The following is a 26323-nucleotide window of genomic DNA, read 5'->3' as shown; positions in this document are numbered from 1 at the left end:
CGGTCCAAAGAGAACATTGAACAATAGCAGTTATTGTCAAAAAATGGACCACAGTTTTGATCATTCTCCCAAAGGCAGAAAGACCGGAGATCGTACAGCACTGGGAAGCAAATAGATCTCATTTCTGATGTAATCTTTAAATATAATATGTTTCCTTATAAAATACAAGTTGTTTACGTGGATACAGCCCAACCCTCATATTACTACGAAACAAAAATCCATAGGAAAATCAATAAAATTAAAAACGCTATAACTCTGTCTCTTGGAGAAAAAAATATTCCAGTCTAACTTTCTGGGCGAACAAGCCAATTTTGAATCTGTGTAAATGTTTTAGGAACATTGGTGGGTTTTAAAGCCATGGAAAATTGCCTTGGCGTTTTTGTTTTGTTTTGGGGTTTTATATATGAAATGTAGTTGCCTTTAATTTTGACGGCCTTTGGGGACCAGGGAGGGGGAGAGAAAAAAAGAGATCCTTCTTTCTCTTCTGCTGACAGGTCCAGTAGATTTGTGATCCGTTTCTGTCATATTTTCGGTCCAGTTCTCTATTCCAAACCGACGTTAGGAAAATAAAGAACACTGCGCATTTGTTGTGTTTCCTTCAAGGATTGTTTAGCTGGAGTTGTTGCCAACTTCCCGATGAGCTATTTCTGAAGCTGCGTTGAAGACCACACTTCCTCTCCTGTCCTAAGGAAAAGAAGAGGAGACAAGAGCAAAACAGCTTCCCTTGGAGAAAAGTAAGACCTTGAATCCCTAGGTATTATATCTTGATCTTTCTTCCTTCCTTTTTTTCCTGCCTGCCTTTCACATCCCATCTCCTCCTTCCCAGGCTAAAATATATTTTGTTAGCAAACTTCTAAAGTTTCCCAGTTTTAATAAGCTTCCTCCCTTGTTTGAAATGACGCTGGTCTCAGGAATATAGCTTGCAGTTAAAAGCGAGTCCTTCCCAAGTCTACACTCTGTTTATTCTTTAAATTTTACTTTTCTGATTATCTTTATTCCGTAATTCTGCTTTTCTTTGCAAAACTTCCTCCCTGTTTTGTTCCTCTTTTCAGATTTTATGACATGCAATAAGAGGGTTTATTTACCGATGCAAAATTTTTAGTATCTTCGCCGGACAATAACGCTTTGCTCAATAATAATTATACCAAAGGGAGGGAGAGGAAACTTCAAGAGAGATCGTTTTTAATATAAAAATGAACTGTGTTTCTTTTAATTTTCCCCGCTTGCAATGTTTTCCCCTTCATTTGTCTTTTTCAACTAACACAGTAACTCCTTTCATAGTCATATTTTGACAGACGTAACTTTTTCAAGAATTACTAAGAAATGTGTCCATTGTGGGGTGATTATTTTACTCCTTTATTGCTAATTTAAACACAGGTTGTGAATATTTTATGAGTAACCCAATAAAACAGAGTGAATTTATATATTGGCTTTAGAAGCAGATTTTAATATATAAAATGTACATTAACATTTATAATGACCCGGAGAAAGAAATCTAGATTGCAGTCCTGGCTTACAAATAGTAGGACATGGAAACATTGTGATGTTTTGTTTGTTTTCAACTGCAAACTGTAAAGAAATAATTTTTAAAAATGATTAGCTACCTTACTGAATATTTAAAAAATGTTTTCTTTTTGCAACACACGAGTCGGTGTCAAAAATGGGTGCCAATTCTGGAAAGGGATGCATTTGAAAAATTCAAAAATCACAAGGAAAGGAAAGGAAGGGAAGGGAAAGGAAGAGAAAGGAAGGGAAAGGAAAGGATGGATGAAGAAGGGAAAGGAAAGGAAAGATGAAGAAGGGAAGGAAAGGGAAAGGAAGGGAAAGGAAGAGAAAGGAAGGGAAAGGAAAGGGTGGATGAAAAAGGGAAGGGAAAGGAAGGGAAAGGAAGGGAAAGGAAAGATGAAGAAGGGAAGGAAAGGGTAAGAAAAGGATGGATGAAGACGGGAAAGGAAAGGAAATATGAAGAAGGGAAAGGAAAAGAAAGGAAAGGAAAGATGAAGAAGGGAAGGAAAGGGAAAGGATGGATGAAGACGGGAAAGGAAAGGTAATATGAAGACGGGAAAGGAAAAGAAAGGAAAGGAAAGATGAAGAAGGGAAAGAGAAGGGAAGGGAAGGATGGATGAAGAAGGGAAAGAGAAGGGAAGGGAAGGAAAGGAAAGGAAAGGATGGATGAAGAAGGGAAAGGAAAGGAAAGATAAAGAAGGGAAGAAAAGGGAAAGGAAAGATGAAGAAGGGAAAGAAAAGGAAAGATGAAAAAGGAAAGGAAGGGAAAGGAAAGGAGAAAAATACCATTTCTCCCCCTGCAGTCAATGGAACCAGTTAATTATAGCACATTAAACGCCAGGGTCGGATTGAAACACAATTAATTCCCTTCTAAACAATTCCACCAGATCTATGACAGCTCTCAGCCACATACAAATGTTTTCTGCCACCCACATGGACCAGGACTTTCTGTCTGAAAACCCCGGTGGGACTGAGAGTGTGGAAGCAGGGTGACCTAAGTAGACTAGACCAGACATCCGTCCAAAGACAAAAATAGGACTTGGGGAGCAAAGTTTCTGACTCCGGTTTTAGGAATGCGATAGCCAAATAAATAGGAAAGGTCATTTCGATAAAGGGCCCACAAATTGAAAACCAAAAGGAAAAGCGTCCAATTCCAGCTCACACATCATATCAGAAGAATTCTTGGCAAAAGTTGGCTCTCCAGCCACAGAATTTCACGGACGGTCATTTAGCAGGCTGGAACCGGATCCAAATTTTTTGCTTGTCTCCTTTATTCAGTTCTTTTCGTAATTATTCAGTTGGGCAGTTCTGCATTTATTCTTCTGCAACCTTCTTTTTGGTTGCCCTCTGTTTGACTTTGTGGCTCAGTGTAATGCGATGCGGCACCATATATATATATACATATATGTACAATATACTGTTCAAAAAAGTAAAGGGAACACTCTATGGAACCACACTATGGAACCGCACGAATCCCAGTGACTAGTTAGGTCTCACAGAGTTGGCCTTCTCTGGGTCCCATTGACTAAACAATGTTGTGTGGGGGGACGCAGGGGAAGAGCCTTCTCTGCGGCAGCCCTGACCCTCTGGAACCAGCTCCCCCCAGAGATCAGAATTGCCCCCACCCTCCTCGCCTTTCGTAAGCTCCTTAAAACCCACCTCTGTCGTCAGGCATGGGGGAATTGAGATATTCCTTTCCCCCCAGGCCTATACAATTTATGCATGGTATGTTTGTGTGTATGTTTGGCTTTAATAAGGGTTTTTAGTTATTTTAAATATTAGATTTGTCATATGCTGTTTTATTATTGTTATTAGCCACCCCGAGCCTACAGAGAGGGACGGCATACAAATGAAATAATGAAATGAAATGAAATGAAATCAATAAATAAATAAACTACCCTCCCGATGTCCATACTGCTCCCACCCTACTGGCCTTCCATAAGGCCACAAAGACCTGGCTTTTTAACAACTGACAGGCCCACCCTGTATGCATGGTATGGGATTATGACTGTTTTATAATTAATGGATTTCTTTTAAATATATTTTAAATGTTCTGGAGATCGTGATGGCTGTTGCCTCTTCATTTATATTTATATATGTGTATACTGCTCAAAACAATAAAGGGAATAATCAAAGAACACATCCTAGATCTGGATGAATGAAATAGTCTCCTTGAACACTTTGTTCTGTACAAAGTTGAATGAGCACAACAGCATGTGAAATTGACTGTCAATCAGTGTTGCTTCCCAAGTGGACAGTTTGATTTCATAGAAGTTTGATTTACCTGGAGTTATATTGTGTTGTTGAAGTGTTCCCTTTATTTTTTTGAGCAGTGTATATAGCCTCCTTTCCTTTTCATTATCAACAAAAATATGTTGTATGTGTGTGTGTATATATATCCTATAAATTTGCATTTCTTCAGTGGTTGTGTTACGCCATGAGATAGATGGGCATCAAACGTTTCTTCTTCCATTGGGATGGAACAAGCCTTAATTTAGGTGGAAAGACAGATGTTGCTCCTTTTTAAAATAGGCCTTTGGGTGAAAGACCAAATATGGGTTTGGGGAAAATTTAAGAGACGGACGAGGAAGAACATAAGAACCTAAGAAGAGCCCTGCTGAATCAGGCCAAAGCCCATTGAGTCCAGCATTGTGTGTCACCGAGTTGTCCATGGTCATCTTGAGCAGAAAGCGAAGGCAAGACCCTCCCTTTCCCTGGACCCCCAACAAATGGGACCCAAGGGAATCCTGCCTGCCTCAACCAACATAGAGGCAGCAGATGGACATCCGTTTCAATAACCACCGATACTCTTGGCATCCATGAATCTGTCTAATCCTGCCTTGAAGCTATCCAGGCTGACAGCTGTCACGACCTCTGCTGGAAGGGAATTCCATAAACCAAGGAGCCTCTGGGTGAAGAAATATTTCCCTTGATTTGTCCTCGCTTTCCTACCTATGAGCTTTAGGGAGGGCCCCCTCGTCCTAGTATTGTGTGATAGAGAAAAGAATTTTTCTCTATCCACCTTTTCTATCCCAGGCATGATTTTATACACTTCGATCAAGCCATCTTTCAAAGCTGAAGAGAAGGATTCACGCCTTGTCAGCGTTCTCCCCTTCCTCGTTCGTTCAGGAAGTGCGAAAATACTCTCCAAACTAGGAGAGTGGATGGCTTTTCAGATCAATCCTGCTGAACCACAACGTCCAACCATAACTCTGCTCTTGCTGAAATCCAGAAGCCACCTTCTCCTAAGGGCAGGCATGCCATAGAGAAGCCCAAATATTTACCAAGCCCTCCACTTCACCATTTTGTTATTCTTCCTGATAAACTCTTAGCTTTGTAAATCTGTTTTCAGGCATTTGGAGTTTGGGGCTGAGATTTTTATCGGGCGGTGAGAAAGCTGCTGTGTCAGGATTTGAGGAGGAATTTCAGCTCCGTCCATCAGGGGGCGTTTGCGACTTCTGAACCACCAACTTGGGAAAAACTTTTAAGATCTTGAGAATCAAACGTCTATAATGCAACTTTTTTTTTTTAAATAGACTTTATTAATTTTCCATGCTCTTCTTTAAAAACAGTAACGCAATAGTACATTAATTAATTCTGCATTGTTACATAGAAAAATAGAAACATAGAAGACTGACGGCAGAAAAAGACCTCATGGTCCATCTAGTCTGCCCTTATACTATTTCCTGTATTTTATCTTAGGATGGATCTATGTTTATCCCAGGCATGTTTAAATTCAGTTACTGTGGATTTACCAACCACGTCTGCTGGAAGTTTGTTCCAAGGATCTACTACTCTTTCAGTAAAATAATATTTTCTCACGTTGCCTTTGATCTTTCCCCCAACTAACTTCAGATTGTGTCCCCTTGTTCTTGTGTTCACTTTCCTATTAAAAACACTTCCCTCCTGAACCTTATTTAACCCTTTAACATGTTTAAATGTTTCGATCATGTCCCCCCTTTTCCTTCTGTCCTCCAGACTATACAGATTGAGTTCATGAAGTCTTTCCTGATACGTTTTATGCTTAAGACCTTCCACCATTCTTGTAGCCCGTCTTTGGACCCGTTCAATTTTGTCAATATCTTTTTGTAGGTGAGGTCTCCAGAACTGAACACAGGATTCCAAATGTGGTCTCACCAGCGCTCTATATAAGGGGATCCTACATTCCTGCATTTGTTTTCTTTGAGCTTCTTCACATTTTATAAACTTAGTCACATTATTATTATTATTATTATTATTATTATTATTATTATTATTATTATTATTATTTAGATTTGTATGCCGCCCCTCTCCGTAGACTCAGGGCGGCTTACAGCAATGCTAAATCTCATTTTTGTTATCATGTTTATAATACTTAAATACTGCTCAAAAAAAATAAAGTAACACTCAAAACACACATCCTAGATCTGAATGAATGAAATATTCTCATTGAACACTTTGCTCTGTACAAAGTTGAATGTGCAATTCTGTACAACAGCATGTGAAATTGATTGTCAATCAATGTTGCTTCCTAAGTGGACAGTTTGATTTCACAGAAGTTTGATTTACTTGGAGTTATATTGTGCTGTTTAAGCGTTCCCTTTATTTTTTGAGCAGTGTACATTTCTATTTAACTATTATACTTTTATTTTAGCTGTAACGTTCCATTTTTGTTTTTCTATGCTCGATCCATCAATCCCAGATTTTATAGTATTCAGTAATCTCTCAGACCTCGCAAATCAATTGTTAGCCTATCAATTCTTGCACATTCGTGGATTTTTAAAAAATTATTGTACTCTCTGGGCAGATTTCGGAATCTTTCCAAAATTGTGCAAAGGTAATCCAAGCTGCTGTGGTAATATGCAGTATTAAATATTTCATACTTTTACTATAATTTTTTTAAAAATTAAAATTAATGCATCTTTCACCACAATGCCACCGAATAGCTGTTTAAAACTCTAATTAATTGAAACATGGATCTCTTCACTGTTCCAACAAAATGCCCTGATTACTTCTGATAGCTTTAGTTGTTCAAAGTCTGTAGAGATTATTAGTCCTCAAGATCATGGTTGTCCCAAATAATAATAATATTTATTTATTTATTTATTTATTTATTAGATTTTTATGCCGCCCCTCTCCGAAGACTCGGGGCGGCTCACAACAATAAAAACAGAACAAATCCAATATTTAAAAAGAATTTAAACCCCTTCATATAAAAGGCAATCATACATCTCACACAAACCATGCATAAAGTAATAATAATGATAATAATTTATTAGATTTGTATGTCGCCTCTCTCCGGAGACTCTGGGCGGCTCACAACAATAAAAACATTACAAATCCAATATTTAAAAAGAATTTAAACCCCTTCATATAAAAAGCAATCATACATCTCACACAAACCATGCAAAAAGTAATAATAATAATAATAATAATTATTATTATTATTATTCTTATTATTATTATTATTATTTATTAGATTTGTATGCTGCCTTTCTCCGGAGACTCGGAGCAGCTCACAACTATCCTGTCAGAGCTGAGGAAGCCTCATGGATGAGAAGTGAAACATCTTCAAAAATGAAAAACAAGAAAGTCCCGAAAAATAATCTTTAGTTGTTCAGTGATCAGGAACTTCTTATAAAATGTTCAAACTTGGAATAGTATGTCAAGCTAAAAGAAACTCAAGGTGGTGGTTCTTAAGCCATTTCTACATTGCACATAGGTCAAAATTTTATTGTTCTCATTGATTCTGACAGATTCCTGTATAGGTTAAGTGAGTTGCTGATTTATCTAATCTTTATTGGGCTGGCTGGATGATTGATTCCTGTGGTTAGATTTCTGTTCTTAAAATGCTGTTTGTTAGGGCCAAAAATAGTTCACACTGTCACCTGGCTTCATCATTTAATTTTGAAAATTAAGAATACATGACAACATTTTTCATATTGTATCTTTTTATGGGAATACTTACCCTTTAAATATTTGTCCTTTAAATATGAGAAAGAAGGAAAGAAAGAAGGAAAGAAAGAAAGAGGCAGGGAGGGAGGGAGGAAGGAAGAGAGGGAAGGATGGATGGAGGGAGAAAGGAAGGAAAGAAAGAAAGAAAGAAAGAAAGAAGGAAGGAAGGAAGGAAGGAAGGAAGGACAAAACAATTCATACAGTCCATCCATGATTAATAAGTAGGTGAAAAGGAACAATGATAATGAAAAAGATAAAAACTATCTCTATAAGTTTCTACTATATTATTCCTGATAAAATAAATACTTCTCTTGAAATCCCTATATTGTATGTATCATCTTAAAAAAGTAAAACTACAGTATACAGAAATTTCATTTGATTTCCTATTTCCATTATTACACTGGGCAAAACCAGTATTATAAGAACCTCTGGAAAAAATAACACTCATTGTTTATTTATTAAACAGATTTATTGCCGTTACAATAAACTACTTAAGCTCCCATAACTTTCACTGTTAGTCTGGGAACTCTACTGGTCTTGTAAAAATTGTAAAAAATAATAATAATAACAATTAGAGGGTTCATGCCTATCATCACCTCAGACTAGAATTGGTCTGAACCCATAAGGTTCAGTATGATAACAGATTAGGCAAGTAGCTCAATTTTCTTTCATTGCTATAAAAGTTCAGTTCTAGATAATGATGAACATGATTAATGCGTTTGTGGTTAAAAACATACTATTTAATTATTTCCTATTTTAAAAGTAATTAAGGATCATACTAAGGTACTAAAGAAGGAAGGACAATAAAAAAATATTAAGTATTCAATAAATAGGGCATAAACTTACTACCCCCCATTGCAGCCCATTACTGGTTCCAACCCTAACCCTAACCTGCATGTATCAACCAACAAGGAGTTGTTGGAGCTCATCACTGGAAATGGTGTAGGATCTGCTTGAGTGAGAGTGGGGGTTGGACTAGATGACCTACAAGGTCCCTTCCTTCATCTGATGTCTGAAACCGAACACCGCTTCCAAGTGTGGCATGAAAAGAACCATCCCTCATTCCTACCGCGCTCAAAGGTCTTGACTTTACAGGATTCCAAGCTGCCTCTTTGAATTAGATGCTCCCAAATCTATCCAAACGATTCCCAAAGGGTTAACCCCGGGACGGGACGGGATGGGGGGGGGCTCTCTGCAACTGAACACCCTCCTTGGTATATCACGGCTGACATGATGGAGGGCTCACATTTCACACTTAATTACTTGCTGGGCAATCACGCCTCCAAAGATGGATGTTTTTCTCTGTTTAGCCCACGCAGCTGTGAACTGTTTATTTACTTATCGTTAGGCCCAGGGATGGCTGTAATTTAAAGGTTCAGATCTCAAATACCCTCCTCCCTTAGTGGCACCCCTTTCTTTTTAAACACTTCCATATTGCTTTGATGGAAGGCTGCTCGCAGAGGTCCGCTACCTGCCTCCCCTGCCAATTTATCTCGAGAGCAAGCGTTGGAGGCCCAACCGTGTTAATCCATTTTGAATATCGGGGATTAGATTTTTCTCCTCTGCTCTTTTTTTTTTACCCCTATCAAGAGAGAAACTCCCCCCAAATTAAGTTGCTTCTCCTGGCCTGATTTCTAGCCTGGCCTGTAGGAGCCAGGTCCACTCCGGGGGCCAAATGGTCTCATTAAGATTGATACCTTTCTCTTGGGCTCCATCACAAGAGGGACAAATGGAATCCACTTTCACACCCCTCTTGTTGCACAGACCAAGGTGTGAGTTTTCCTATCATGGAGTCAACCTGTGGAGCCTGCCCCCCTTTCCATCTCAGTTTTCTTGGCCAAATAGAGTTGGCTTTCATCAGCTGATTTTTTTCCTGGCTATTCTTCACCTTAAGAACATAAGAACCTAAGAAGAGCCCGGATGAATCAGGCCAAAGCTCATCGAGCCCAGCATTCTGTGTCCCACAGTGGCCCACCAATTGTCCCTGGTGATCTTGAGCAGAAAGAGAAGGCAAGACCCTCCCTTTTCCTTGACCCCCAACAAATGGTACTCAAGGGACTCCTGCCTGCCTCCACCAACACAGAAGCAGCACATGGACATCCATTTCAATAACCAAGAAGGTTCTTGGAGGAACAGCAAAATTATTTATCTATCTATCATCTATCTATCTATCTATCTATCTATCTATCTATCTATCTATCTATCTATCTATCTATCTATCTATCTATCTATCTATGATTTGATTTGATTTGTATGCCGCCCCTCTCCGTAGACTCGGGGCGGCTCACAACAGCAATAGAACAATTCATAACAAATCTAATAATTTAAAAACATTTTAAAAACCCCATTATTAATCAGGCATACATACAAATATACCATAAATAAATTGTATAGGCCCTGGCGGCAAAGGTGGATATTAAGGAGTTTAAGGAAGGCAAGGAGGGTGGGGGCAGTTCTGATCTCCGGGGGGGGGGAGCTGGTTCCAGAGAGTTGGGGCCGCCACAGAGTAGGCTCTTCCCCTGGGACCCACCAAACGACATTGTTTAGTCGACAGGACCTGGAGAAGGCCAACTCTGTGGGACCTAATTGGTTGCTGGGATTCGTGCGGCAGATGGCGGTCCCGGAGATATTCTGGTCCGATGCTATGAAGGGCTTTATAGGTCATAACCAACACTTTGAATTGTGAGCGGAAATTGATCGGCAACCAATGCAGACTGCAGTGTTGGTGTGACATGGGCATACCTGGCGAAGCCCATGATTGCTCTCGCAGCTGCATTCTGCATGATCTGAAGTTTCCAAACACTCTTCAAAGGTAGCCCCATGTCTTCAAGTAAATGCAAAAGTAACTCCCATTTCTTTTTGAAAAAGCACCTTTGGGACAACCATCGCTTAGATTACTGAGTATATCCATAGACATTTTAAACATCATTACAGTTTCCAAAGAAGGCAGCTATCACTGAAGTGGGCATTGCAGAGAGAAGCAAATTTTCTATGATAAACTACTCCACCTCCATTATTTCATGCATTTTTTTTGGGGGGGGGGAAAGGGGGAAGTGTTCTCTTGTCACAAATGTTTAAACACCTCACTCCGAAAATTAAGCCAAGAAAGAAGTGGGTGCTTGGTCCTTAAAGATGCAGCCAGCAATCGCAATGTTTGTGCTTCTCTGCAGCACTGAGTAATTTTAATCCTTTAATGATCTGGGATTTTTATGCTCCTCTTTGGAATTCCCTAGTGGTATTTAGTACTATGTTGATTGTATTAGCTTTAATTCCAAGGTCAATGCAGTTTTATTAAAAGGGGAGGGGGGAATACTCCCGGTAGCAAACTTTGAAAAAGAAAAGAAAAGTAGGCTAAATGGAACACCCACATAAAATGTAGGAAAAACTATAAGATGAACGGTTGCAAGAACTCGGGTACGTCTGCCCTAATGAAGAGAACTAACTAACTAACTAACTAACTAACTAACTAACTAACTAACTAACTAACCAACCAACCAACTAACTAATGAGCCGGGGTGGTACAGCAGGTAGAGTGCTGTACTGCAGGCCACTGAATCTGACTTGTAGATCTGAAGGTTAGCGGTTCAAATCTCATCACCGGCTCAAGGTTGACTCAGCCTTCCATCCTTCCGAGGTGGGTAAAATGAGGACCCGGATTGTGGGGGCAAGAGGCTGGCTCTGTTAAAAAAGTGCTATTGCTAACATGTTGTAAGCTGCCCTGAGTCTAAGCAGAAGGGCGGCATAAAAATCAAATGAATGAATGAATGAATGAATGAATGAATGAATGAATGAATGAATGAATGATTGATTGAATGAATGATTGAATGAATGAATGATTGAATGAATGAATGAATGAATGAATGAATGAATGGATGAATGAATGAATAAACCAACCAACCAACCAACCAACCAACCAACCAACCAACCAATCAATCAATCAATCAACCAACCAATCAACCAACCAATCAACCAATCAATCTCCAGGGTTGCCACAAAGAAGAGGGAGCCAAGCTATTCTCTAAAGCACAAGAAGGACAAGAAGTAATGAATGGAATGGAATCAATGAGAAGTCAACCTAGAACTAAAGAGAATTTTTCTGACAGTGAGAAAATCAGTCAGCGGAACAACTTGCCTCCAGAAGTTGTGAGTGCTCCATCGCTGGAGGTGTTCATGAAGAGGCTGGATAGCCATTTGTCCAGAACGATACGAGATCTCCTGCCATGAGCAGCGGATTGGACTAACTAAAGGTCAAGGCTGGCTCAGTTTCCTGCTCTAGCAGGGACAATGAAAAGGAGTCGGTTGTTGAACTTACACCAGGTCTCCTTTAAACAAATACATAGGATGTTGTATTAGTGTTGAGGGTTCCAGGCCGCCTCCTTCTAGGCTCGTAAAAATTCTTCGTTCACAACATATTTTTAGGATGGGGACCTCATATAATTGGAAGCGCTAGTAAAATAGGATGCAATAACATTGGGGCCAAACCACTCGCCACTGGGAAAATGCTTTCCAGTCATTCACAGAAACTGATCATCCTAGAATCGGGATAAGCATCTTCCAAGTTTGATTTCTGAGAAGGAAATAATATCTCAAGGGGGTTAATCCTGGCAACATCTCCTCTTCTCTGAAAGCTTTCCTTGCACAGCTATGGGAGCGATGCTATTACAATTTTTACATGCAGAAAAGCTACTGTATATGAATAGGGAATAAACCACCATAATCATTGCTAAATATGTTACCTAGTTGGATAATAAAACGTCTGGAAGGAAGCCACCGAGTTCAGAGAGCACCAGGAACCTCTCAGTTGTACTACTACTACTACTACTCACAGTCACTCGTGCCCTCATCACCTCGAGGTTCGACTACTGCAATGCTCTCTACATGGGGCGACCTTTGAAAAGTGTTCGGAAACTTCAGATTGTGCAGAATGCGGCTGCGAGAGCAATCATGGGCTTTTATAGATATGCCCATGTCTCGTTAACACTCCGCGGCCTGCACTGGCTGCCGATCAGTTTCCGGTCACAATTAATAATATAAAGCCTATAAAGCCCTACATGGCATCGGACCAGAATATCTTCGGGACTGGCTTTTGCCACACGAATCCCAGTGACCGATTTGGTCCCACAGAGTTGGCCTTCTCCGGGTCCCGTCGACTAAACAATGCCGTCTGGTGGGACCCAGGGGAAGAGCCTTCTCTGTGGTGGCCCCGGCCCTCTGGAATCAACTCCCCCGGGAGATTAGGACTTCCCCCACCCTCCTTGCCTTTCAAAAGCTCCTGAAAACCCACCTACGTCGCCAGGCATGGGGAAACTGATACACCCCCTAGCTACTATGGGGTTTTATGAATGGTCTGTTAGGTTGTGTGATTATTTTTCATAATAAGGGTTTAAATTGTTCTTTCTAACATTAGATTTGTACATTGTGTGTTGTTGTTGTTGTTGTTGTTGTTATTATTATTATTATTATTATTATTATTATTATTATTATTATTATTACTACTATTACTACTACTACTACTACTACTACTCTCCGCAAACCCCATTGCCTTTATGATATTATCTAGCTGGGCCATGAAACCTGCAAGAAACCCAAACCAAAATCAAAGCGCGCAAAGGACTCGAGTTCAACCCTGAGTAAGAAATATTCTCTTCTCTTGAAATGTTTGTCCACATCGACACCTGGAATTGAACTGGACTCCTTGGGACCTAAACCTGCTGACATAATGAGATACAAGTCGAAACTATTATGGGAGAGGAAAGATTTGATACCACCAAAAGATACTGGAACAGGAAGACAAGCAGCCTGGTGGTGAAATATTTGTGGGTTTTCTGCTGCCTTGGAAAGAAAAAAACTATGGTATTTTTAAAATTATTATTCAGAATTTGGGACTGGTGAATTCCCATGACATTGCTACTACTAACAAAGCCACTCTATTATACAATCATTCCTTTTTCAGTCTCCCTGGCAAGGAGCGGGCTTTTGGAAGGAAAAGAACTTTTGCCTTTCTTTCTTTCTTTCTTTCTTTCTTTCTTTCTTTCTTTCTTTCTTTCCTTCCTTCCTTTCTTTCTCTTTACTTCTTTCTTTCCTTTCTTTCCTTCCTCCTTTCTTTCTCTTTCCTTCTTTCCTTCTTTCCTTCTTTCCTTCTTTCCTTCTTTCCTTCTTTCCTTCTTTCCTTCTTTCCTTCTTTCCTTCTTTCCTTCTTTCCTTCTTTCCTTCTTTCCTTCTTTCCTTCTTTCTTTCCTTTCTTTCTTTCTTTCCTTCCTCCTTTCTTTCTCTTTCCTTCCTTCCTTCCTTCTTTCTTTCTTTCCTTTTTTCTTTCTTTCTTTCTTTCTTTCTTTCTTTCCTTCCTCCTTTCTTTCTCTTTCCTTCCTTCCTTCCTTCCTTCTTTCTTTCTTTCTTTCTTTCTTTCCTTTCTTTCTTTCCTTCCTCCTTTCTTTCTCTTTCCTTCCTTCCTTCCTTCTTTCTTTCTTTCCTTTCTTTCTTTCTTTCCTTCCTCCTTTCTTTCTCTTTCCTTCCTTCCTTCTTTCTTTCTTTCCTTTCTTTCTGTTTTAGGAAAAGAAGAAATGTTCCCCAAGGAGACATGTTTTCCACTTTCCTTTTCAAAGCACTGGTTCAAATCTGTGGAAATCTCAGTCAACTCATCTCTCTGTTTATGTTGCTGTTAGTTTTTTTTTTTTAAAAAAATGTTCTAATTCCAGATAGTTGCCAGATATGAAACTAAAACTTGTGTATCTGACATTTATATTTAATCAGTGAAATATTTTTCTATTGTTGTGGGTTTTTTTTAATTCTTTTGTTTTCATCCTCTATGATACAGCTGAAAGCTGAGATGGGAAAATAAATGAGAAAGTTGCTTCCGTTTCCCTTTCTCTTTCTATTCTTTCCATTTCCCTTTTTTTTCCTTTCCTTCCTCCCTTCTCTTTCTCTCTCTCTCTTTCTTTCCTTTTCTTTCTTTCTTCCCTCCTTCCCACCCTTCCTTCCTTCCCTTTTCCTCCCTCCCTCCCTCTCTCCCTCCCTTCCTTTTTCCTTCCTCCCTTCCCCTGAAAAAAGAATGGATATATTTAACAAAGGGCTATCAAATTAATCTAAAAAATGACTTCATTCTTTATTTGATTTTCTGCCCATCAGATCTGGCTTGTATGATGCGTTCAGTGATAGTTTTTGTTCATACATAAACATACATAAAACATGTTTAGATGACAACAGATGAAGCACATAAATACTAACGTTTAATAAGATAAACTTATTTTATTTTTGTATTGATGAAAGTAACTAACAAAATATGAAACTCTTGCATATTGATTCAGAAATGGATTACGGTCTGCACGTGTATATATTTTCTCTTTTTATTGTATTAGAAAATCTAAATAAAGTTTTTTTTAAAAAAAAAGATGTTCAGAAGCTAAGAGTGTTAGTTGCTTTGAACGATTAATAGAGAACTGTTTCAAATGAGGTACTTCTGTAGGGAATCAAAATCTACTTTTCTTGGACGATCCCGCCAACTGCAAGCCAATTTTAGCTCAGGCACAGCAAAAAGAGAAGAAAAAAAAGTCACTTTTAAACTCTCTGAATATTAATATGTGCACAGTTCAAGAATTCTGAAGGTGGGTGGATGGAGGTCTCTTGAGTTACAAAAACTCCCCGGCCAAACTTCTCCACTGTATATATTAGAAGAATGAAAGGAATTATGGACTTTCTTCGGAGTTTGCAACCCAGCTCTGACTTTTGAGGGCTGAAAAGCCATTTGGTACCCCTGGGTTATGACCAGGTCTCTTCAGAATTTGACTTAAATCTTCAGCTTTCAGCATGAGGAAAGATTAGGGTTTGAAGCCAAGAATAGCTGCATTCTACAGACTAATTTGTTATGCAAGTTAAGCGACGGCTACATCAACCTCAGAAAAATATCTTCGGGACCGCCTCCTGCCGCACGAATCCCAGCGACCGGTTAGGTCCCACAGAGTTGGCCTTCTCCGTGTCCCGTCGACTAAACAATGTCGTCTGGCAGGACCCAGGGGAAGAGCCTTCTCTGTGGGGGCCCCGACCCTCTGGAACCAGCTCCCTCCTGAGATTAGGATTGCCCCCACCCTCCCTGCCTTTCGTAAACTCCTTAAAACCTACCTCTGCCGTCAGGCATGGGGGGACTAAAACACCTCCCCCTTGCCCATGTTGTTTTGTTGATTGATTGACTGTGTGCCTGTTTTTTATATATACTGTTTTTATGAGATTACTTTTTCTGCCGTCAGTCTTCTATGTTTCTATGTTTCTACTAATTTTAAATTGTAATTAGATTGGTGGGCATTGGATTTGGTATTATGTACTGTGCTGTTTTTTTATTATTGTTGTGAGCCGCCCCGAGTTTGCGGAGAGGGGCGGCATATAAATCCAATAAATCTAATCTAATCTAATCTAAAAGGTCTAAGGAAGGAAAGGGGGGCCTGCGAGAGACTGAGAAGGCTTCCACCTTCTCAAGTATTCCCTGCCACTTGACCAGAGAATTCAGCAAAGGAGAACCCTGGTTCCAAATTCTACCAGGGTGACCCCAAAGGTGCTTTTTTCAAGAGGCAACTGGAGCTTCTGGTTTTCCTTTGAAGACTTTTCGCTTCTCATCCAAGAAGAAGCTACTTCAGCTCTTCTTCAGATGGATGGGAAGCGAAAAATGTCTTCAAAGGAAAACTAGAAGCTCCAGTTGCCTCTTCGGGTGAGATTTTTTTAATCTAAAAATACCTAAAAGGAATAGTTCTGGTTTAGGTATTATATTTGTATTCATTTGTATTTGTATTTATTAGATTTGTATGCCGCCCCTCTCCGAAGACTCGGGGCGGCTAACAACAATATAAAAAGACAATGTAAATAAATCTAATATTAAAAATAATCTAAAAAAACCCAATTTAAAGAACCAATTATACATACAAGCATACCATGTATAAATTCTATAAGCCTAGGGGGAAGGGAAATTTCAATTCCCCCATGCCTGACGACAGAGGTGAGTTTTAAGGAGCTTGCAAAAGGCAAGGAGGGTGGGGGCAACTCTGATATCTGGGGGGAGCTGGTTCCAGAGCGCCGGGGACGCCATAGAGAAGGCTCTTCTCCTGGGTCCCGCCAAACGACATTGCTTAGTCGACGGGACCCGGAGAAGGCCAACTCTGTGGGACCTAACCAGTCGCTGGGATTGGTGCGGCAGAAGGCAGTCCCTGAGATATTCTGGTCCAATGCCATGAAGGGCTTTATGGGTCATAACCAACACTTTGAATTGTGACCGGAACTTGATCGGCAACCAATGCAGACTGTAGAGTATTGGTGTAACATTGGGCATACCTTGGTCCAAAAGGTTTTTAATTTCTTGCCAAAAATTTTTAGTGTGTAAACAGGTCCACCATAGATGGTAGTAAGTTCCAGAGTGGGTTTTACACTTCCAACCGATAGGGGAAACATTAGGGTGCATTTTAGACAATCTAGCGAGAGGTAAGTGCCATCTGTAAAACATTTTAAATTGGTTTTCTTTGTATGATGTTGCTAATATCGTTTTATAATTTATTGTCCATATTTTTTCCCGTTCAGTTAGATAGATTATAACCCCAAACTATACAATCATACACTTACACATACACACAACAAAACAATATATAGCATCTTAGATCCAATTAATTAAATTTAAAATATAAAAAAACCCCAAACCTGTAAAAAATGATTATTCCCATTCGATCAACTTTCTCTTAACACATTCATTGGCTGGGGGACAAGAGTCTTGGGGTAGAATTTACATTTTAGGCAACCAGTTGTGTTTGGTCTGTAGGTGGGAGTGCTTCCACGGTTGAATTACCAATGCCAGAGAGCTTGATGGAGCAAGATGTTTTGGCCAAAGATCCAGCTGTGGAATTGGGGGCCAACAGCTGGCTAGCTGCACCCCATACAACAATCAGTAAAAGACCTTGGAATACTAATATCAAATGACCTAAGTGCTAAAGCCCACTGCAACAATATCGCCAAGAAGGCTTCCAGAGTTGTTAACCTGATCCTACGTAGCTTCTGCTCTGGCAATCTCTCACTACTGACTAGAGCCTACAAAACCTATGCCAGACCCATTCTCGAATACAGCTCATCTGTCTGGAGCCCATACCACATCTCAGACATCAACACTCTCGAAAACATCCAAAGATATTTCACCAGAAGAGCCCTTCACTCCTCCACTCGAAACAGAATACCCTACGAAAATAGACTAGCTATCCTGGGTCTTGAAAGCTTAGAACTGCGACGCCTAAAACACAATTTAAGTATTGCCCATTGATCATATGCTGCAACGTCCTTCCGGTCAACGACTACTTCAGCTTCAACAGCAACAACACAAGAGCACGCAACAGATTCAAACTTAACATCAACCGCTCCAAACTTGACTGTAAAAAATATGTCTTTAACAATCGAGTTGTCGAAGCGTGGAACTCATTGCCTGACTCAGTGGTGTCAGCCCCCAGCCCCCAACATTTCTCCCTAAGACTCTCCACGATTGACCTCTCCAGGTTCCTAAGAGGCCAGTAAGGGGCGTACAAAAGTGCACTGATGTGCCTATCGTCCCCTGTCCAATCTTCTTTCCTTATCTCATATATCATACATTTTCTCTCCTTTCCTCCTACTTCTCTTCTTTCTTACTTTCTATCATTATATATATTACTTAATGTCTATTTTCTTTCATATGTATTGTATATTGGACAAAGAATAAATAAAAATAAATAAATCGTATGGATTGTGGGCTCAGAGAGATGGCCTTTAAACACCTGCTCACACATATACACACACACCACCTCCTCTTAGACCCCCCCCCCCTGGAAGAACCTAGCATCCATTCCCTGAGGCACGTTCAACCAAGATCAACATCTTTACTATTCAGCCTAGCTAACCTTGCAGCGGGAGCCCTAGGGGTCTTCCTCCCCCCTTCCCCTCAGCCCCCCTAGCGATGAGGAATGAAAAGGGAGTATTGTGAATCAGAAGGCACCGCTGGATAGGTTTCTCAGCCGTTACCGAGCACTTCTGAAAGTTTACAGCTGTGCGAGAAACTCCCTGGAGGAGCTCAACCATCCGTTTTCTGCCAGCCAAGAAACGCTGAAGGCACTCCACCAGAGAGAGTCCAAAAGCTTTAGATATTACATGGACCGGAGAGGAGAAACTATTTCAACTCAAGAGAAACCAGGGAGTATTTAAAACATAAAGCAAAAAAAAAATTGCCGAAGGAGTTAGACATAGTCCATGAAATGCCTTGGCCCTCACATAGAAAGATAGAAGATTGACGACAGAAAAAGACCTCATGGTCCATCTAGTCTGCCCTTATACTATTTCCTGTATTTTATCTTAGGATGGATATATGTTTATCCCAGGCAGGTTTAAATTCAGTTCCTGTCGATTTACCAACCACGTCTGCTGGAAGTTTGTTCCAAGCATCTACTACTTTTTCAGTAAAATCATATTTTCTCACGTTGCTTCTGATCTTTCCCCCAACTGACCTCAGATTGTGCCCCCTTGTTCTTGGGTTCACTTTCCTATTAAAAACACACTTCCCTCCTGGACCTTATTTAACCCTCTAACATATATAAATGTTTCGATCATGTCCCCCCTTTTCCTTCTGTCCTCCAGACTAGACAGATTGAGTTCATGAAGTCTTTCCTGATCAGTTTTATGCTTAAGATCTTCCACCATTTTTGTAGCCCGTCTTTGGCTATATAACTTTGTTCAATCTTCTTTGTTCAATCCCCAAATTAGATTCTATTAGAATCTACTCTACTTTGTACAAATCATTTCCATATTTCATTATACTTGCTCATACAAAGCCTATGTTTGTGGACTTAGACCAGGTTTCTCCAAAAGGTGGTAACTTTAAGCCTGGCTGGCAAATTCTGGGAATTGAAGTCCATAAGTCTTAAAGTCGCCCAGTTTTGGAGAACCTTATTAGAGCATAAGACATTGTAGCTTAATTGGAAACTCGTTGGCTTTTGTTATTTAGGTAGTCCCTGATTTATAAACTACTCATTTAAGAGCTCTTCAGGTATATTACACCTCTTATCGATAGAATAAATAATGTATACTGCTACCTTAGCAATTACAAACATGGAAGACAACAAATACACTTTTCCATACATACAAAAACAAATCTTATAGCTTAATAAATCTGGAAATCAGACGAAATGACCCAATGATAGATTGCTCGAATATAAAAGTCAATAGTATGGTTGACTAGTAGATTTTTAATGAAATGAATTAGTCTAAACACATAGAGAAAGATAGTTATGTAATCAAATAAGAATAAACCATTGTGACTATACTTAACTAATACAAAATATGTACAGAAGAAAAATGGTGCAGTGATAAAATGTCTGCCTATGATATACAATGTATGTTTATATGTTTGTTAGTCAAATTTTGTTTGTTTGTTTTAACTTAAATATTTTATAAAGATTATTTTTTTAAAAAAAAAATAAAGTGAATGGGACCATCGGTGAATCAATAGCAGATCAGAGGAGGCGAACAGTTATTGCTCTTTAAAAATTATGATTTAAATTGAGCTGATTTAAATCCAGCCTTTTTACCAGGGATTTAAATCGTGATTTAAATCAACTTGATTTAAATCAAAGCCACCCTGCTATCCAATCTGCATTATATTAAGGGAAAATTATTTGCAAAATTCCCTGAAGGTGAACAAATAGCAAAGCTTAATTTCTGCCCATTTGGCAAAAAGTAGTACATCAGAAGTGTACCTTTAGCGCCCTTCTTGAAAAATACATTTATCAGGTTTGACGAAATGAATTTGACAGAGCTGCAGAAATGAAAGAGAAACTGAAAACGCAGGATTCAAATATTCACAGGGCACGAAGCAGAAAGGGTGGAGAGAGATTTAGAGCAAAATTCTCCACGTCAGTATAAATAAAACTAGCAAAGTACTTTAAGTGGCCACTTAGATAAGCAGTGTAAACAAAACTTGTCTTAAGCATCTAATAGAGTCTTATCAGCCGAGAAGAATGGCCCAAGGAAACCTAATGGTCTTTTATGGATTTCCTGAGACTGACCTCCTGGACAGAGGATGCCGTTCCTCCCCAGCTAAGTTTTGCTCGGCACATCTGGTGGGATTTCTGTTCATTTAACCAACGTTTTAATTTAAGCTGTCCTTGTGTGTGAAAGAGTGTGTGTTTGGGAAAACAGAGGATGGTTTTACTTGCCTATAGCTGAGGACCCAATGGTTCCCAATGGTTCACTATGGAGTTCTACCAAAAAGGAGGTTCAACAGAAGCTGAAAAGCATCTAGTCCAGCCCAATAGTGTCATGAAGAGGGAGGAGGAAGAGGGGAAAGAGAGGAGGAGGAGGAGCAGGAGGGGAAGAAGAGGAAGACAATATCAACCAACAATCGCTCTACCCTCCACATCGGCAAAAAGAATCCAAACCGCACATACAAACTGAATAAACAAATTCTCACAGCCAACCCACACTCAGTAAAAGATCTTGGAATACTAATATCAAATGACCTAAGTGCTAAAGCCCACTGCAACAATATCGCCAAAAAAGCCTCTAGAGTTGTTAACCTGATCCTACGCAGCTTCTGCTCTGGCAATCTCACGCTACTCACCAGAGCCTACAAAACTTTTGCCAGACCCATCCTTGAATACAGCTCATCTGTCTGGAACCCATACCACATCTCGGACATCAACACCCTTGAAAACGTCCAAAGATATTTCACCAGAAGAGCCCTTCACTCCTCCACTCGAAACAGAATCCCCTACGAAAATAGACTAACAATCCTGGGTCTAGAAAGCTTAGAACTACAGCGCCTAAAACACAATTTAAGTATTGCCCTCAAGATCATATCATGCATCGTCCTACCGGTCAATGACTACTTCAGCTTCAACCGCAACAACACAAGAGCACGCAACAGATTCAAACTTAATATTAACTGCTCCAAACTTGACTGTAAAAAATATGACTTTAACAATCGAGTTGTCGAAGCGTGGAACTCATTACCGGACTCAATAGTGTCCATCCCTAACCCCCAACACTTCTCCCTTAGACTGTCCACGATTGACCTCTCCAGGTTCCCAAGAGGTCAGTAAGGGGCGTACATAAGTGCACTAGTGTGCCTTTGGTCCCCTGTCCAATTGTCTTTCCTTTATCTCATATATCATATACATTTTCTTCCTTTCATACATCTTCTCCTCTATTTTTACATATTATCTTTATATATATAACTTCATGTCTATTCTCTTCCATATGTATTGTGTCTTGGACAAATGGATAAATAAAAAATAAAAATAAAATAAATAAAGAGAAGGAGGAAGAAGAGGGGAGGAGGAACAGGAGGAGAAGGGAAAAGGAGGAGGAGGAGGAGGAGGAAAAGAGGAAGAGGTTTAACCAGAATATGCCAGAAAGGTTTTTCTACTAGAAAAATAATCTCCTGTAATATATGGAGAACTGTGTAAATGCATTTTTGCCTAACACAACAGAGGCCTTGTCCGCAGTGATAGATTGGGGGGTAGGGAGGCAGGGGAGAGGAAGAGGTGAATTGAGTTACTTCATGGCTGTTCACTCTTTGTGTATTTGTGCATAATTTTTTATGGGGGGTAGGCAGGTGGCTTTTTTTCAACCCTTTTGATTTTAATGAGATTTATCAAGAGCTGTTTTCTAGAATCCAACATGCAATCGTTTGATAGGGATGCTGGGCAGGGGAAAAATGTGCATCCAATAATATTTATTTTTTTGTTTCACAGCGAGGATCAACCGTCCCATCAGATGGCAGGTGATGGAGATCAGGAAAATTTACCTGGTGGAAGGGACAGCAATGCAAAGCTGAAGAAGTTGTTCACCATTGTTGTTGTTTTCCAATTTCTCACTCATTGGACAGGAAAATAAAAGTCTCAGGCTTTAATTGTTTTGTTTTGAAAGATAACTACAGTCACTCATAGTCAAAGAAATAAAAAAAGCGAAGGTATCCTATTCCAAGATTTAGAGGAAATGTGTACATTTTATGGCCACATCTATTTTGGACTTTGAATTTGGAGTTGTCATGTTGGCATCCTCTTCCTCCTTTTCTTCTTCTTCCTCTTCCTCTTCTTCTTCTTCTTCTTCTTCTTCTTCTTCCTTCTTCCTTCTTTCTTCTTCCTCTTCCTCCTTCCTCCTTCTTCCTCCTTCCTCCTTCTTCTTCTTCCTTCTTCCTTCTTCTTCCTTCTTCCTTCTTCTTCCTTCTTCTTCCTCCATCCTTCTTCTTCTTCTTCCTTCTTCTTCTTCTTCTTCTTCCTTCTTCTTCCTCTTTTCTTTCTCCTCCTCTTCCTCCTCTTCCTCCTCTTCCTCCTCCTCCTCTTCTTCTTCTTCTTCTTCTTCTTCTTCTTCTTCTTCTTCTTCTTCTTCTTCTTCCCTCCTCTTCTTCTTCCTTCTTCTTCTTCTTCTTCCTTCTCCTTCCTCTTTTCTTTCTCCTCCTCCTCTCCCTCTCCCTCCTCCTCCTCCTCTTCCTTTCCCCTCCTTTCCCCTCCTCTCCTTACCCCTTCCCTCTTCTTTCAATTTTCCCGGGACTTTGAAAACAGTGCTTTGAAAGAGAGGATGAGTAGGCTGAACTTGTTCTCCCACCATGCCTGGTTGAGATTGTAATTAGAAGCTGCCTCACTGAAGGAGCAAAGGGCCACGGAGGACTAATTAGGCCTGATATTTATTTCTCCAGATATGAAAGCCAGATGTGTGCAGTTAAACACAAGACCTTAGGGAGAGCCATCCTGGACTTAGTTTCCCACCCTGGGGGTCAGAAGAAAAGGAAAGTTGCCCACCCAGAATTTACATTTTCTGAATAGTTATTGCTATCCTATGCAATCCTTAGAGGCTTTTCTTGATGGTCCTTCACAGCCCAAACTGTGGACAATAGTGTAGGAAGCAGTGTATTTGTTGGTTGGGTTTTAGCATTGAAAGTTTCATTTGTATTTCAGTGGGTTTTTTCCCCCAAAGACAGATCCCTAATCCTGAATGGGAAGGAACAACCAGAGAGAATCTAGCTAAACCTGTTTAAATCATGTTCTGTCTGGGTCACTCCGGAAGCCAATACCAACCCAAAAAGAGAAGCCAGACACACCGGTAAAAGGCAAAGGCAGTTTTATAAAATTCAAGAAAAACACAGGTAACAGAAAATGTCCTTACAAACAGGAAAACGCTGTATCTTCAGATATATCCACGAAGGCAAAAGTCCATGCAGCAATACAGAATTCTTGCTGCCAAGCCGAGGCTGTAGATAGCAGACCTACACCTCCCACGGGTCTTCCAAAGCTGCTGGGCCACAAGCCAGGAACAGAGACGCCGAGAAACAAGACAGGATAACGCAACTCCAAACTGATAACACTCCACATGGCTTCAAGGGCTTGCCTGCCTTTTAAACCCTGCTAACGAGGACCACACCCAAACCCAGCTGTTCCTAATTCAGTGCTGATAATACTTCTTTAATTGTTCCTTTCTTTGATCTGACCGTCTCTGTCCCATGTCAATGACGGCTTGTGCGTCATTACTTAATGACTCCAAGCTACTGGCTGGGGAGAGCCCCCCCCCCCCCCCCGGGGCTCTCATGCTGTTCTCCTTCATCCCATTCCTGATTTTCCTCTCCCCCGTCCGATTGTTCAGCCCCCTCCTCTTCGCTGTCCTCCTCCTCCGGGCATGGAGCCAGCAGAGACACAGCTGGTCCCTGAGCAGCCTCAGGCTGAATCACAACAAATCAGGGGGTTTCAAAGGGTTTCCAGATGAGGAGGCCATTAAATAGAGTCTTGGTGACAGAAAATGAACTGCAGTTGAATGAAAGTTTGAAAACTCTTGATTCACATTAAGCAGTGGGCGATTTTCCTATGACACATCTGTGTCCCCCCCCCCCCAATTTTTCTCTTTCATCTATTAAAAACAAGTCAAGGGGACATTTTCGGGTGATGTCTTACCTTTTTGGATACACAATCTCCATGGACATGCTTCTTTATCTGGGTTGATTTTGACTAAAGTTGGCTGGCAGAATCTCTGGAGATCTGATCATAGCTGGTCAATGTTTCCCACCTTGGTCAACTTTAACATGAGCGAAACTTCAACTCACAGAACTTTGGAAGTTCAGGGCCACTCCTCTTTGGTTGACCATCTTGGAAAAGACTGTGCTGGCAATGTAGTTTACTTGATTTTACTTAATACAAGGTGTGGTCCCAGCCATCATGGTTGATCAGCCATGACTGATGTGTTGATGCTATACGAGAAGCAGTTAAGTACCCTGTTTCCCTGAAAATAAGACGTACCCCGAAAGTAAGGTATGTCAGAGGTTTTGCAGAATTTGCTAATATAAGGCACCCCCTCGAAAATAAGGCGTAGTCAAGTTTACATACGGTAGGGTGGAAAAATATACGGTACCATTCAAAGCTGTTCATAGCGGTACCGTAATATTGTGGCATCCCCTGCTGGCCCCTTGCATCGCTTTGTACCATCCAGGACAGCAGACACAGTCTGCTGCTGTCTCACCGCCATTACAGTGTCCACTACAGTGCGTAGACTGTAGTTCCTCTGGTGGCCGGAAGCTGCAATAGCCGATCAATTTCCGGTCACAATTCAAAGTGTTGGTTATGACCTATAAAGCCCTTCATGGCATCGGACCAGAATATCTCCGAGACCGCCTTCTGCTGCACGAATCCCAGCGACCGATTAGGTACCACAGAGTCAGCCTTCTCCGGGTCCCATCAACTAAACAATGTCTGTCGGCGAGCCCCAGGGGAAGAGCCTTCTCTGTGGTGGCCCCGACTCTCTGGAACAGGCTCCCCCCAGAGATTAGAACTGCCCCTACCCTCCTTGCCTTTCGTAAACTCCTTAAAACCCACCTTTGCCGTCAGGCATGGGGGAACTGAGATATTTCCCCCGGGCCTATATAATTTATGTATGGTATGTTTCGAGGTATGTCTGCTTAAAAATGGGTTTTTTAAACTATTTTAAATGTTAAATTGTAAATTATTAGATTTGTCATGAACTGTTTTATTGTGTTGTGAGCCGCCCCGAGTCTACGGAGAGGGGCGGCATACAAATCTAATAAATAAAAATAACTAAATAAATAAAGATAAAGTGCCGTCGTTTGTGTGTGTGTGTGTGTGTGTGTGTGCCATACTGACAGGTACCGTATCGTAATCAGTGTACCGTACGGTACACTTTCTTTGGGGGTATCAGCTTTTCTGCCTGTGAATTTGTCTTATTTGAGAAATATAAGGCACCCCCCAAAAATAAGACGTAGCACAACTTTTGGAGCAAAAATTAATATAAGACAGTGTCTTATTTTTGGGGAAACACGGTATTGGTTCTGGTCCTTAATGCAATTGGGTGAATGAATGTTTGCTGAATCCAATTGTTTTATCTTTGAATCTTTATTGATTAGCCCTTGAGTCATATCAAAGTACAGAGTTCCAGAAATAAGTGACTACTAAAATTTGATAAAAGCTATTTTAAAAAGGAATTGGATAAAATATCTTTTAAAATGAAATTGGAATAAAAAAACAATCATTTAAGATATAGATAAAATACGATAACATTATATTTTGAAGTTTTGGAGGTAATTTTATGAGTGAAGCCAGTTAGAGCTAACTCGGTGGTTTCCAGCTTGTCATATGAAAGAAATACAGTTATCTCTCCTTTCCCACCCACCTATCCTTGTAATTAGCAATACCTTTTTTAAAAAAAGATAGCTTGTCAAATCTAAGTTTTCTTTTCTTTTTCAAATGTACACAGTTTCCTGGAAAGCGACGGCTTATCCAACAGACTCACACAGTTCCAGCTAGTCAGCTGAAAAAACAATCTGCCTTTTCAATCCTGATTGTAGGTTCGGGATTTGTCATCAGGCAGAATGAAGGGAAAAGAGAGAGAGAGAGGGAGGGAG

At 40.3% G+C, this 26323-nt stretch overlaps 1 long non-coding RNA gene across 1 annotated transcript; it reads left to right on the top strand.

Moving 5' to 3' along the window:
- The first annotated feature begins 456 nt into the window (after window positions 1-456).
- LOC139172460 (uncharacterized) lies at window positions 457-22333 on the top strand. The gene is made up of 2 exons (XR_011559877.1): window positions 457-734; window positions 22176-22333. It is a non-coding gene; the product is annotated as an uncharacterized lncRNA (long non-coding RNA).
- Window positions 22334-26323: the final 3990 nt, after the last annotated feature.

This window comes from Erythrolamprus reginae, chromosome 9 (genome assembly GCF_031021105.1).
Source record: "Erythrolamprus reginae isolate rEryReg1 chromosome 9, rEryReg1.hap1, whole genome shotgun sequence".
Taxonomy (NCBI): domain Eukaryota; kingdom Metazoa; phylum Chordata; class Lepidosauria; order Squamata; family Dipsadidae; genus Erythrolamprus; species Erythrolamprus reginae.
Note: the sequence above shows the minus strand (reverse complement) of the source record. Positions and strands in the feature narration are given on the sequence as shown.